Genomic DNA, 12335 nt, shown 5'->3' with positions numbered 1-12335 from the left:
GATTTGGATTTGATTTCCAGCCCTCTGCCAGTCAGTCTGCCAGGCACTTTCATGTGACAAGCCTTAGGCGAGTCCCTTTCTGTCTCTGATTCCCGATTCCTTCACAGGGATTTATGTGGGCCTTAACACCCACTGGGAAAAGATCCCTCTGCCAGCTCAGTGCCTGCTTTCTTGGTTTGACTTGTCAATCTGGACTTGAATACACCTTTGGTTTTGGATTGACTCTATTACCTCTCCTAGAAATTAACACACAAAACTGAGAGCTGATTGACAAGATGAGAAGCAGTTTTCCAAAATTCAAATTGAACTTAATCCTTTCTTACTAAAAGAATGCTCAAATCAAGGGGACACAGCTCACTCGTTTTGACTTCATGAGCTATGGCAGGTAGAGACAACTTTTTGAAAATACACAGCTAAAACTGTCCGTGCTTTGAATGCTAGACATGTTTTTCAGAATACACAGCTTAAACGGTCCTTGCATAAGTGCTTTAGCACTTAAAGCGGGTACCGTTTTAGCTGTGTATTTTGAAAAATTGTGTGCTCTTCAAAGAGAAAGCTACTTTTGCTGTGTCTTTGGGTTCGAGGGGAAATGGGAGTCCTCTTCAGTCAGCAGGGACGACACCTGAGTCCTTTGCAGTCCTCTTGTCTGACTCTGAGGGTGAAATGAGAGTGGTCCCTGTCATCATGAGCCATGTCTGAAAGAATTATTCACATTCCGTACGAGAATAGACGGGTGAAATAGCAAAAGGTGTGTCTTCCTTTGGAGCATGGACGGGTTCAAAGCCCACCTCATACCACTAAGTATTTTGCTGAACACGAGCAGTTGTGTGTGCGGCCTGTGTTTGGGTGATTTTTGTGTCGTGTGTGTGTGTGTGTGTGTGTGTGTGTCTGTGTGTGTGTGTCTGTATTTCTGTCTCCATTCCTGAGCAGCAAATCTTTTTTCCTCTTTTAGCATGTTACTCACAACTGTGGATGAAGCCCAGCACTCCTGAAAACACAATCCATGTATGGTTGAAGGAAATTTTCTTGGTGATGAGTGAGAGGTTGGTGACTGAAACCAGCTCATTTCCCATTGACCACTGAGGTCACATCTCTCAGGTGAGAAGCAAAGTGAGAATTTGAACCAGGCACATTCTCCTTAGAGACAATGGGCCAAAGACAGGTCCGCTGGAATGGAATGCCTTTTCATGTTGACATCCATCCCGTCAAGCCCTCGTTAAGACATTGAAGTGTCACATTGGGCCTGGGGAAGCGGTGCACCCTGTGAAATTACACGTTCGAAGATTTGGATTTGATTTCCAGCCCTCTGCCAGTCAGTCTGCCAGGCACTTTCATGTGACAAGTCTTAGGCGAGTCCCTTTCTGTCTCTGATTCCCGATTCCTTCACAGGGATTTATGTGGGCCTTAACGCCCACTGGGAAAAGATCCCTCTGCCAGCTCAGTGCCTGTTTTCTTGGTTTGACTTGTCAATCTGGACTTGAATACACCTTTGGTTTTGGATTGACTCTATTACCTCTCCTAGAAATTAACACACAAAACTGACAGCTGATTGACAAGATGAGAAGCAGTTTTCCAAAATTCAAATTGAACTTAATCCTTTCTTACTAAAAGAATGCTCAAATCAAGGGGACACAGCTCACTCGTTTTGACTTCATGAGCTATGGCAGGTAGAGACAACTTTTTGAAAATACACAGCTAAAACTGTCCGTGCTTTGAATGCTAGACATGTTTTTCAGAATACACAGCTAAAACGGTCCCCGCTTTAAGTGCCAAAGCACTTAAAGCGGGGACCGTTATAGCTGTGTATTTTGAAAAAGTTGTGTGCTCTTCAAAGAGAAAGCTACTTTTGCTGTGTCTTTGGGTTCGAGGGGAAATGGGAGTCCTCTTCAGTCAGCAGGGACGACACCTGAGTCCTCTGCAGTCCTCTTGTCTGCCTCTGAGGGTGAAATGACAGTGGTCCCTGTCATCATGAGCCATGTCTGAAAGAATTATTCACATTCCCTACGAGAATAGACGGGTGAAATAGCAAAAGGTGTGTCTTCCTTTGGAGCATGGACGGATTCAAAGCCCACCTCATACCACTAAGTATTTTGCTGAACACGAGCAGTTGTGTGTGCGGCCTGTGTTTGGGTGATTTTTGTGTCATGTGGGTGTGTGTGTGTGTGTCTGTGTGTGTGTGTCTGTATTTCTGTCTCTATTCCTGAGCAGCAAATCTTTTTTCCTCTTTTAGCATGTTACTCACAACTGTGGATGAAGCCCAGCACTCCTGAAAACACAATCCATGTATGGTTGAAGGAAATTTTCTTGGTGATGAGTGAGAGGTTGGTGACTGAAACCAGCTCATTTCCCATTGACCACTGAGGTCACATCTCTCAGGTGAGAAGCAAAGTGAGAATTTGAACCAGGCACATTCTCCTTAGAGACAATGGGCCAAAGACAGGTCCGATGGAATCGAATGTCTTTTCATGTTGACATCCATCCCGTCAAGCCCTCGTTAAGCCATTGAAGTGTCACATTGGGCCTGGGGGAGGCGGTGCACCCTGTGAAATTACACGTCCGAAGATTTGGATTTGATTTCCAGCCCTCTGCCAGTCAGTCTGCCAGGCACTTTCATGTGACAAGCCTTAGGCGAGTCCCTTTCTGTCTCTGATTCCCGATTCCTTCACAGGGATTTATGTGGGCCTTAACGCCCACTGGGAAAAGATCCCTCTGCCAGCTCAGTGCCTGCTTTCTTGGTTTGACTTGTCAATCTGGACTTGAATACACCTTTGGTTTTGGATTGACTCTATCACCTCTCCTAGAAATTAACACACAAAACTGACAGCTGATTGACAAGATGAGAAGCAGTTTTCCAAAATTCAAATTGAACTTAATCCTTTCTTACTAAAAGAATGCTCAAATCAAGGGGACACAGCTCACTATTTTTGACTTCATGAGCTATGGCAGGTAGAGACAACTTTTTGAAAATACACAGCTAAAACTGTCCGTGCTTTGAATGCTAGACATGTTTTTCAGAATACGCAGCTAAAACGGTCCCCGCTTTAAGTGCCAAAGCACTTAAAGTGGGGACCGTTTTAGCTGTGTATTTTGAAAAATTTGTGTGCTCTTCAAAGAGAAAGCTACTTTTGCTGTGTCTTTGGGTTCGAGGGGAAATGGGAGTCCTCTTCAGTCAGCAGGGACGACACCTGAGTCCTCTGCAGTCCTCTTGTCTGCCTCTGAGGGTGAAATGAGAGTGGTCCCTGTCATCATGAGGCATGTCTGAAAGAATTATTCACATTCCCTACGAGAATAGACGGGTGAAATAGCAAAAGGTGTGTCTTCCTTTGGAGCATGGACGGGTTCAAAGCCCACCTCATACCACTAAGTATTTTGCTGAACACGAGCAGTTGTGTGTGCGGCCTGTGTTTGGGTGATTTTTGTGTCATGTGTGTGTGTGTGTGTGTGTCTGTGTGTGTGTGTCTGTATTTCTGTCTCCATTCCTGAGCAGCAAATCTTTTTTCCTCTTTTAGCATGTTACTCACAACTGTGGATGAAGCCCAGCACTCCTGAAAACACAATCCATGTATGGTTGAAGGAAATGTTCTTGGTGATGAGTGAGAGGTTGGTGACTGAAACCAGCTCATTTCCCATTGACCACTGAGGTCACATCTCTCAGGTGAGAAGCAAAGTGAGAATTTGAACCAGGCACATTCTCCTTAGAGACAATGGGCCAAAGACAGGTCCGATGGAATGGAATGTCTTTTCATGTTGACATTCATCCCGTCAAGCCCTCGTTAAGCCATTGAAGTGTCACATTGGGCCTGGGGGAGGCGGTGCACCCTGTGAAATTACACGGCCGAAGATTTGGATTTGATTTCCAGCCCTCTGCCAGTCAGTCTGCCAGGCACTTTCATGTGACAAGCCTTAGGCGAGTCCCTTTCTGTCTCTGATTCCCGATTCCTTCACAGGGATTTATGTGGGCCTTAACGCCCACTGGGAAAAGATCCCTCTGCCAGCTCAGTGCCTGCTTTCTTGGTTTGACTTGTCAATCTGGACTTGAATACACCTTTGGTTTTGGATTGACTCTATTACCTCTCCTAGAAATTAACACACAAAACTGACAGCTGATTGACAAGATGAGAAGCAGTTTTCCAAAATTCAAATTGAACTTAATCCTTTCTTACTAAAAGAATGCTCAAATCAAGGGGACACAGCTCACTCGTTTTGACTTCATGAGCTATGGCAGGTAGAGACAACTTTTTGAAAATACACAGCTAAAACTGTCCGTGCTTTGAATGCTAGACATGTTTTTCAGAATACACAGCTAAAACGGTCCCCGCATAAGTGATTTAGCACTTAAAGCGGGCACCGTTTTAGCTGTGTATTTTGAAAAAGTTGTGTGCTCTTCAAAGAGAAAGCTAATTTTGCTGTGTCTTTGGGTTCGAGGGGAAATGGGAGTCCTCTTCAGTCAGCAGGGACGACACCTGAGTCCTTTGCAGTCCTCTTGTCTGTCTCTGAGGGTGAAATGAGAGTGGTCCCTGTCATGGTGAGCCATGTCTGAAAGAATTATTCACATTCCCTACGAGAATAGACGGGTGAAATAGCAAAAGGTGTGTCTTCCTTTGGAGCATGGACGGGTTCAAAGCCCACCTCATACCACTAAGTATTTTGCTGAACACGAGCAGTTGTGTGTGCGGCCTGTGTTTGGGTGATTTTTGTGTCGTGTGTGTGTGTGTGTGTGTGTGTGTGTGTGTGTGTTTATGTGTGTGTCTGTGTGTCTGTATTTCTGTCTCCATTCCTGAGCAGCAAATCTTTTTTCTTCTTTTAGCATGTTACTCACAACTGTGGATGAAGCCCAGCACTCCTGAAAACACAATCCATGTATGGTTGAAGGAAATTTTCTTGGCGATGAGTGAGAGGTTGGTGACTGAAACCAGCTCATTTCCCATTGACCACTGAGGTCACATCTCTCAGGTGAGAAGCAAAGTGAGAATTTGAACCAGGCACATTCTCCTTAGAGACAATGGGCCAAAGACAGGTCCGATGGAATCGAATGTCTTTTCATGTTGACATGCATCCCGTCAAGCCCTCGTTAAGCCATTGAAGTGTCACATTGGGCCTGGGGGAGGCGGTGCACCCTGTGAAATTACACGTCCGAAGATTTGGATTTGATTTCCAGCCCTCTGCCAGTCAGTCTGCCAGGCACTTTCATGTGACAAGCCTTAGGCGAGTCCCTTTCTGTCTCTGATTCCCGATTCCTTCACAGGGATTTATGTGGGCCTTAACGCCCACTGGGAAAAGATCCCTCTGCCAGCTCAGAGCGTGCTTTCTTGGTTTGACTTGTCAATCTGGACTTGAATACACCTTTGGTTTTGGATTGACTCTATTACCTCTCCTAGAAATTAACACACAAAACTGACAGCTGATTGACAAGATGAGAAGCAGTTTTCCAAAATTCAAATTGAACTTAATCCTTTCTTACTAAAAGAATGCTCAAATCAAGGGGACACAGCTCACTCGTTTTGACTTCATGAGCTATGGCAGGTAGAGACAACTTTTTGAAAATACACAGCTAAAACTGTCCGTGCTTTGAATGCTAGACATGTTTTTCAGAATACACAGCTAAAACGGTCCCCGCTTTAAGTACTAAAGCACTTAAAGCGGGGACCGTTTTACCTGTGTATTTTGAAAAAGTTGTGTGCTCTTCAAAGAGAAAGCTACTTTTGCTGTGTCTTTGGGTTCGAGGGGAAATGGGAGTCCTCTTCTGTCAGCAGGGACGACACCTGAGTCCTTTGCAGTCCTCTTGTCTGCCTCTGAGGGTGAAATGAGAGTGGTCCGTGTCATCATGAGCCATGTCTGAAAGAATTATTCACATTCACTACGAGAATAGACGGCTGAAATAGCAAAAGGAGTGTCTTCCTTTGGAGCATGGACGGGTTCAAAGCCCACCTCATACCACTAAGTATTTTGCTGAACACGAGCAGTTGTGTGTGCGGCCTGTGTTTGGGTGATTTTTGTGTCGTGTGTGTGTGTGTGTGTGTGTGTGTGTGTCTGTATTTCTGTCTCCATTCCTGAGCAGCAAATCTTTTTTCCTCTTTTAGCATGTTACTCACAACTGTGGATGAAGCCCAGCACTCCTGAAAACACAATCCATGTATGGTTGAAGGAAATTTTCTTGGTGATGAGTGAGAGGTTGGTGACTGAAACCAGCTCATTTCCCATTGACCACTGAGGTCACATCTCTCAGGTGAGAAGCAAAGTGAGAAATTGAACCAGGCACATTCTCCTTAGAGACAATGGGCCAAAGACAAGTTTGATGGAATCAAATGTTTTTTCATGTTGACATCCATCCCGTCAAGCCCTCGTTAAGCCATTGAAGTGTCACATTGGGCCTGGGGAAGGCGGTGCACCCTGTGAAATTACACGGCCGAAGATTTGGATTTGATTTCCAGCCCTCTGCCAGTCAGTCTGCCAGGCACTTTCATGTGACAAGCCTTAGGCGAGTCCCTTTCTGTCTCTGATTCTCGATTCCTTCACAGGGATTTATGTGGGCCTTAACTCCCACTGGGAAAAGATCCCTCTGCCAGCTCAGTGCCTGCTTTCTTGGTTTGACTTGTCAATCTGGACTTGAATACACCTTTGGTTTTGGATTGACTCTATTACCTCTCCTAGAAATTAACACACAAAACTGACAGCTGATTGACAAGATGAGAAGCAGTTTTCCAAAATTCAAATTGAACTTAAACCTTTCTTACTAAAAGAATGCTCAAATCAAGGGGACACAGCTCACTCGTTTTGACTTCATGAGCTATGGCAGGTAGAGACAACTTTTTGAAAATACATAGATAAAATTGTCCGTGCTTTGAATGCTAGACAAGTTTTTCAGAATACACAGCTAAAACGGTCCCCGCTTTAAGTGCTTTATTAGCTGTGTATTTTGAAAAACTTGTGTGCTCTACAAAGAGAAAGCTACTTTTGCTGTGTCTTTGGGTTCGAGGGGAAATGGGAGTCCTCTTCAGTCAGCAGGGACGACACCTGAGTCCTTTGCAGTCCTCCTGTCTGCCTCTGAGGGTGAAATGAGAGCGGTCCCTGTCATCATGAGCCATGTCTTAAAGAATTATTCACATTCCCTACGAGAATAGACGGGTGAAATAGAAAAGTTGTGTCTCCTTTTGGAGCATGGACGGGTTCAAAGCCCACCTCATACCACTAAGTAATTTGCTGAACACGAGCAGCTGTGTGTGCGGCCTGTGTTTGGGTGATTTTTGTGTCATGTGTGTGTGTGTGTGTGTGTGTGTGTGTGTGTGTGTGTGTCTGTGTGTGTGTGTCTGTATTTCTGTCTCCATTCCTGAGCAGCAAATCTTTTTTCTTCTTTTAGCATGTTACTCACAACTGTGGATGAAGCCCTGCACTCCGGAAAACACAATCCATTTATGGTTGAAGGAAATTTTCTTGGTGATGAGTGAGAGGTTGATGACTGAAACCAGCTCATTTCCCATTGACCACTGAGGTCACATCTCTCAGGTGAGAAGCAAAGTGAGAGTTTGAACCAGGCACATTCTCCTTAGAGACAATGGGCCAAAGACAGGTCCGATGGAATCGAATGTCTTTTCATGTTGACATCCATCCCGTCAAGCCCTCGTTAAGCCATTGAAGTGTCACATTGGGCCTGGGGGAGGCGGTGCACCCTGTGAAATTACATGTCCGAAGATTTGGATTTGATTTCCAGCCCTCTGCCAGTCAGTCTGCCAGGCACTTTCATGTGACAAGCCTTAGGCGAGTCCCTTTCTGTCTCTGATTCCCGATTCCTTCACAGGGATTTATGTGGGCCTTAACGCCCACTGGGAAAAGATCCCTCTGCCAGCTCAGTGCCTGCTTTCTTGGTTTGACTTGTCAATCTGGACTTGAATACACCTTTGGTTTTGGATTGACTCTATTACCTCTCCTAGAAATTAACACACAAAACTGACAGCTGATTGACAAGATGAGAAGCAGTTTTCCAAAATTCAAATTGAACTTAATCCTTTCTTACTAAAAGAATGCTCAAATCAAGGGGACACAGCTCACTCGTTTTGACTTCATGAGCTATGGCAGGTAGAGACAACTTTTTGAAAATACACAGTTAAAACTGTCCGTGCTTTGAATGCTAGACATGTTTTTCAGTTTTAAGTGCTTTAGCACTTAACGCGGGACCGTTTTAGCTGTGTATTTTGAAAAAGTTGTGTGCTCTTCAAAGAGAAAGCTACTTTTGCTGTGTCTTTGGGTTCGAGGGGAAATGGGAGTCCTCTTCAGTCAGCAGGGACGACACCTGAGTCCTTTGCAGTCCTCCTGTCTGCCTCTGAGGGTGAAATGAGAGCGGTCCCTGTCATCATGAGCCATGTCTTAAAGAATTATTCACATTCCCTACGAGAATAGACGGGTGAAATAGAAAAGTTGTGTCTCCTTTTGGAGCATGGACGGGTTCAAAGCCCACCTCATACCACTAAGTAATTTGCTGAACACGAGCAGCTGTGTGTGCGGCCTGTGTTTGGGTGATTTTTGTGTCATGTGTGTGTGTGTGTGTGTGTGTGTGTGTGTGTGTGTCTGTGTGTGTGTGTCTGTATTTCTGTCTCCATTCCTGAGCAGCAAATCTTTTTTCTTCTTTTAGCATGTTACTCACAACTGTGGATGAAGCCCTGCACTCCGGAAAACACAATCCATGTATGGTTGAAGGAAATTTTCTTGGTGATGAGTGAGAGGTTGGTGACTGAAACCAGCTCATTTCCCATTGACCACTGAGGTCACATCTCTCAGGTGAGAAGCAAAGTGAGAATTTGAACCAGGCACATTCTCCTTAGAGACAATGGGCCAAAGACAGGTCCGATGGAATCGAATGTCTTTTCATGTTGACATCCATCCCGTCAAGCCCTCGTTAAGCCATTGAAGTGTCACATTGGGCCTGGGGGAGGCGGTGCACCCTGTGAAATTACATGTCCGAAGATTTGGATTTGATTTCCAGCCCTCTGCCAGTCAGTCTGCCAGGCACTTTCATGTGACAAGCCTTAGGCGAGTCCCTTTCTGTCTCTGATTCCCGATTCCTTCACAGGGATTTATGTGGGCCTTAACGCCCACTGGGAAAAGATCCCTCTGCCAGCTCAGTGCCTGCTTTCTTGGTTTGACTTGTCAATCTGGACTTGAATACACCTTTGGTTTTGGATTGACTCTATTACCTCTCCTAGAAATTAACACACAAAACTGACAGCTGATTGACAAGATGAGAAGCAGTTTTCCAAAATTCAAATTGAACTTAATCCTTTCTTACTAAAAGAATGCTCAAATCAAGGGGACACAGCTCACTCGTTTTGACTTCATGAGCTATGGCAGGTAGAGACAACTTTTTGAAAATACACAGTTAAAACTGTCCGTGCTTTGAATGCTAGACATGTTTTTCAGTTTTAAGTGCTTTAGCACTTAACGCGGGACCGTTTTAGCTGTGTATTTTGAAAAAGTTGTGTGCTCTTCAAAGAGAAAGCTACTTTTGCTGTGTCTTTGGGTTCGAGGGGAAATGGGAGTCCTCTTCAGTCAGCAGGGACGACACCTGAGTCCTTTGCAGTCCTCTTGTCTGCCTCTGAGGGTGAAATGAGAGTGGTCCCTGTCATCATGAGCCATGTCTGAAAGAATTATTCACATTCCCTACGAGAATAGACGGGTGAAATAGCAAAAGTTGGGTCTTCCTTTGGAGCATGGACGGGTTCAAAGCCCACCTCATACCACTAAGTATTTTGCTGAACACGAGCAGTTGTGTGTGCGGCCTGTGTTTGGGTGATTTTTGTGTCATGTGTGTGTGTGTGAGTGTGTTTGTGTGTGTGTGTGTGTGTCTGTGTGTGTGTGTCTGTATTTCTGTCTCAATACCTGAGCAGCAAATCTTTTTTCCTCTTTTAGCATGTTACTCACAACTGTGGATGAAGCCCAGGACTCCTGAAAACACAATCCATGTATGGTTGAAGGAAATTTTCTTGGTGATGAGTGAGAGTTTGGTGACTGAAACCAGCTCATTTCCCATTGACCACTGAGGTCACATCTCTCAGGTGAGAAGCAAAGTGAGAATTTGAACCAGGCACATTCTCCTTAGAGACAATGGGCCAAAGACAGGTCCGATGGAATCGAATGTCTTTTCATGTTGACATCCATCCCGACAAGCCCTCGTTAAGCCATTGAAGTGTCACATTGGGCCTGGGGGAGGCGGTGCCCCCTGTGAAATTACACGTCCGAAGATTTGGATTTGATTTCCAGCCCTCTGCCAGTCAGTCTGCCAGGCACTTTCATGTGACAAGCCTTAGGCGAGTCCCTTTCTGTCTCTGATTCCCGATTCCTTCACAGGGATTTATGTGGGCCTTAACGCCCACTGGGAAAAGATCCCTCTGCCAGCTCAGTGCCTGCTTTCTTGGTTTGACTTGTCAATCTGGACTTGAATACACCTTTGGTTTTGGATTGACTCTATTACCTCTCCTAGAAATTAACACACAAAACTGACAGCTGACTGACAAGATGAGAAGCAGTTTTCCAAAATTCAAATTGAACTTAATCCTTTCTTACTAAAAGAATGCTCAAATCAAGGGGACACAGCTCACTCGTTTTGACTTCATGAGCTATGGCAGGTAGAGACAACTTTTTGAAAATACACAGCTAAAACTGTCCGTGCTTTGAATGTTAGACATGTTTTTCAGTTTTAAGTGCTTTAGCACTTAAAGCGGGACCATTTTAGCTGTGTATTTTGAAAAAGTTGTGTGCTCTTCAAAGAGAAAGCTACTTTTGCTGTGTCTTTGGGTTCGAGGGTAAATGGGAGTCCTTTTCAGTTAGCAGGGACGACACCTAAGTCGTTTGCAGTCCTCTTGTCTGCCTCTGAGGGTTAAATGAGAGTGGTCCCTGTCATCATGAGCCACGTCTGAAAGAATTATTCACATTCCCTACGAGAATAGACGGGTGAAATAGCAAAAGGTGTGTCTTCCTTTGGAGCATGGACGGGTTCAAAGCCCACCTCATACCACTAAGTAATTTGCTGAACACGAGCAGTTGTGTGTGCGGCCTGTGTTTGGGTGATTTTTGTGTCGTGTGTGTGTGTGTGTGTGTGTGTGTGTGTGTGTGTGTGTCTGTGTGTGTGTGTCTGTATTTCTGTCTCCATTCCTGAGCAGCAAATCTTTTTTCTTCTTTTAGCATGTTACTCACAACTGTGGATGAAGCCCAGCACTCCTGAAAACACAATTAATGTATGGTTGAAGGAAATTTTCTTGGTGATGAGTGAGAGGTTGGTGACTGAAACCAGCTCATTTCCCATTGACCACTGAGGTCACATCTCTCAGGTGAGAAGCAAAGTGAGAATTTGAACCAGGCACATTCTCCTTAGAGACAATGGGCCAAAGACAGGTCCGATGGAATCGAATGTCTTTTCATTTTGACATCCATCCCGTCAAGCCCTCGTTAAGCCATTGAAGTGTCACATTGGGCCTGGGGAAGCGGTGCACCCTGTGAAATTGCACGTCCGAAGATTTGGATTTGATTTCCAGGCCTCTGCCAGTCAGTCTGCCAGGCACTTTCATGTGACAAGCCTTAGGTGAGTCCCTTTCTGTCTCTGATTCCCGATTCCTTCACAGGGATTTATGTGGGCCTTAACGCCCACTGGGAAAAGATCCCTCTGCCAGCTCAGTGCCTCCTTTCTTGGTTTGACTTGTCAATCTGGACTTGAATATCCCTTTGGTTTTGGATTGACTCTATTACCTCTCCTAGAAATTAACACACAAAACTGACAGCTGATTGACAAGATGAGAAGCAGTTTTCCAAAATTCAATTTGAACTTAATCCTTTCTTCCTAAAAGAATGCTCAAATCAAGGGGACACAGCTCACTCGTTTTGACTTCATGAGCTATGGCAGGTAGAGACAACTTTTTGAAAATACACAGCTAAAACTGTCCGTGCTTTGAATGCTAGACATGTTTTTCAGAATACACAGCTAAAACGGTCCCCGCTTTAAGTGCTAAAGCACTTAAAGCGGGGACCGTTTTAGCTGTGTATTTTGAAAAAGTTGTGTGCTCTTCAAAGAGAAAGCTACTTTTGCTGTGTCTTTGGGTTCGAGGGGAAATGGGAGTCCTCTTCAGTCAGCAGGGACGACACCTGAGTCCTTTGCAGTCCTCTTGTCTGCCTCTGAGGGTGAAATGAGAGTGGTCCCTGTCATCATGAGCAAGGTCTGAAAGAATTATTCACATTCCCTACGAGAATGGACGGGTGAAATAGCAAGAGGTGTGTCTTCCTTTGGAGCATGGACGGGTTCAAAGCCCACCTCATACCACTAAGTATTTTGCTGAACACGAGCAGTTGTGTGT

The sequence above is a fragment of the Saimiri boliviensis genome, chromosome 6 (genome assembly GCF_048565385.1).
Source record: "Saimiri boliviensis isolate mSaiBol1 chromosome 6, mSaiBol1.pri, whole genome shotgun sequence".
Classification (NCBI taxonomy): domain Eukaryota; kingdom Metazoa; phylum Chordata; class Mammalia; order Primates; family Cebidae; genus Saimiri; species Saimiri boliviensis.
Note: the sequence above shows the minus strand (reverse complement) of the source record.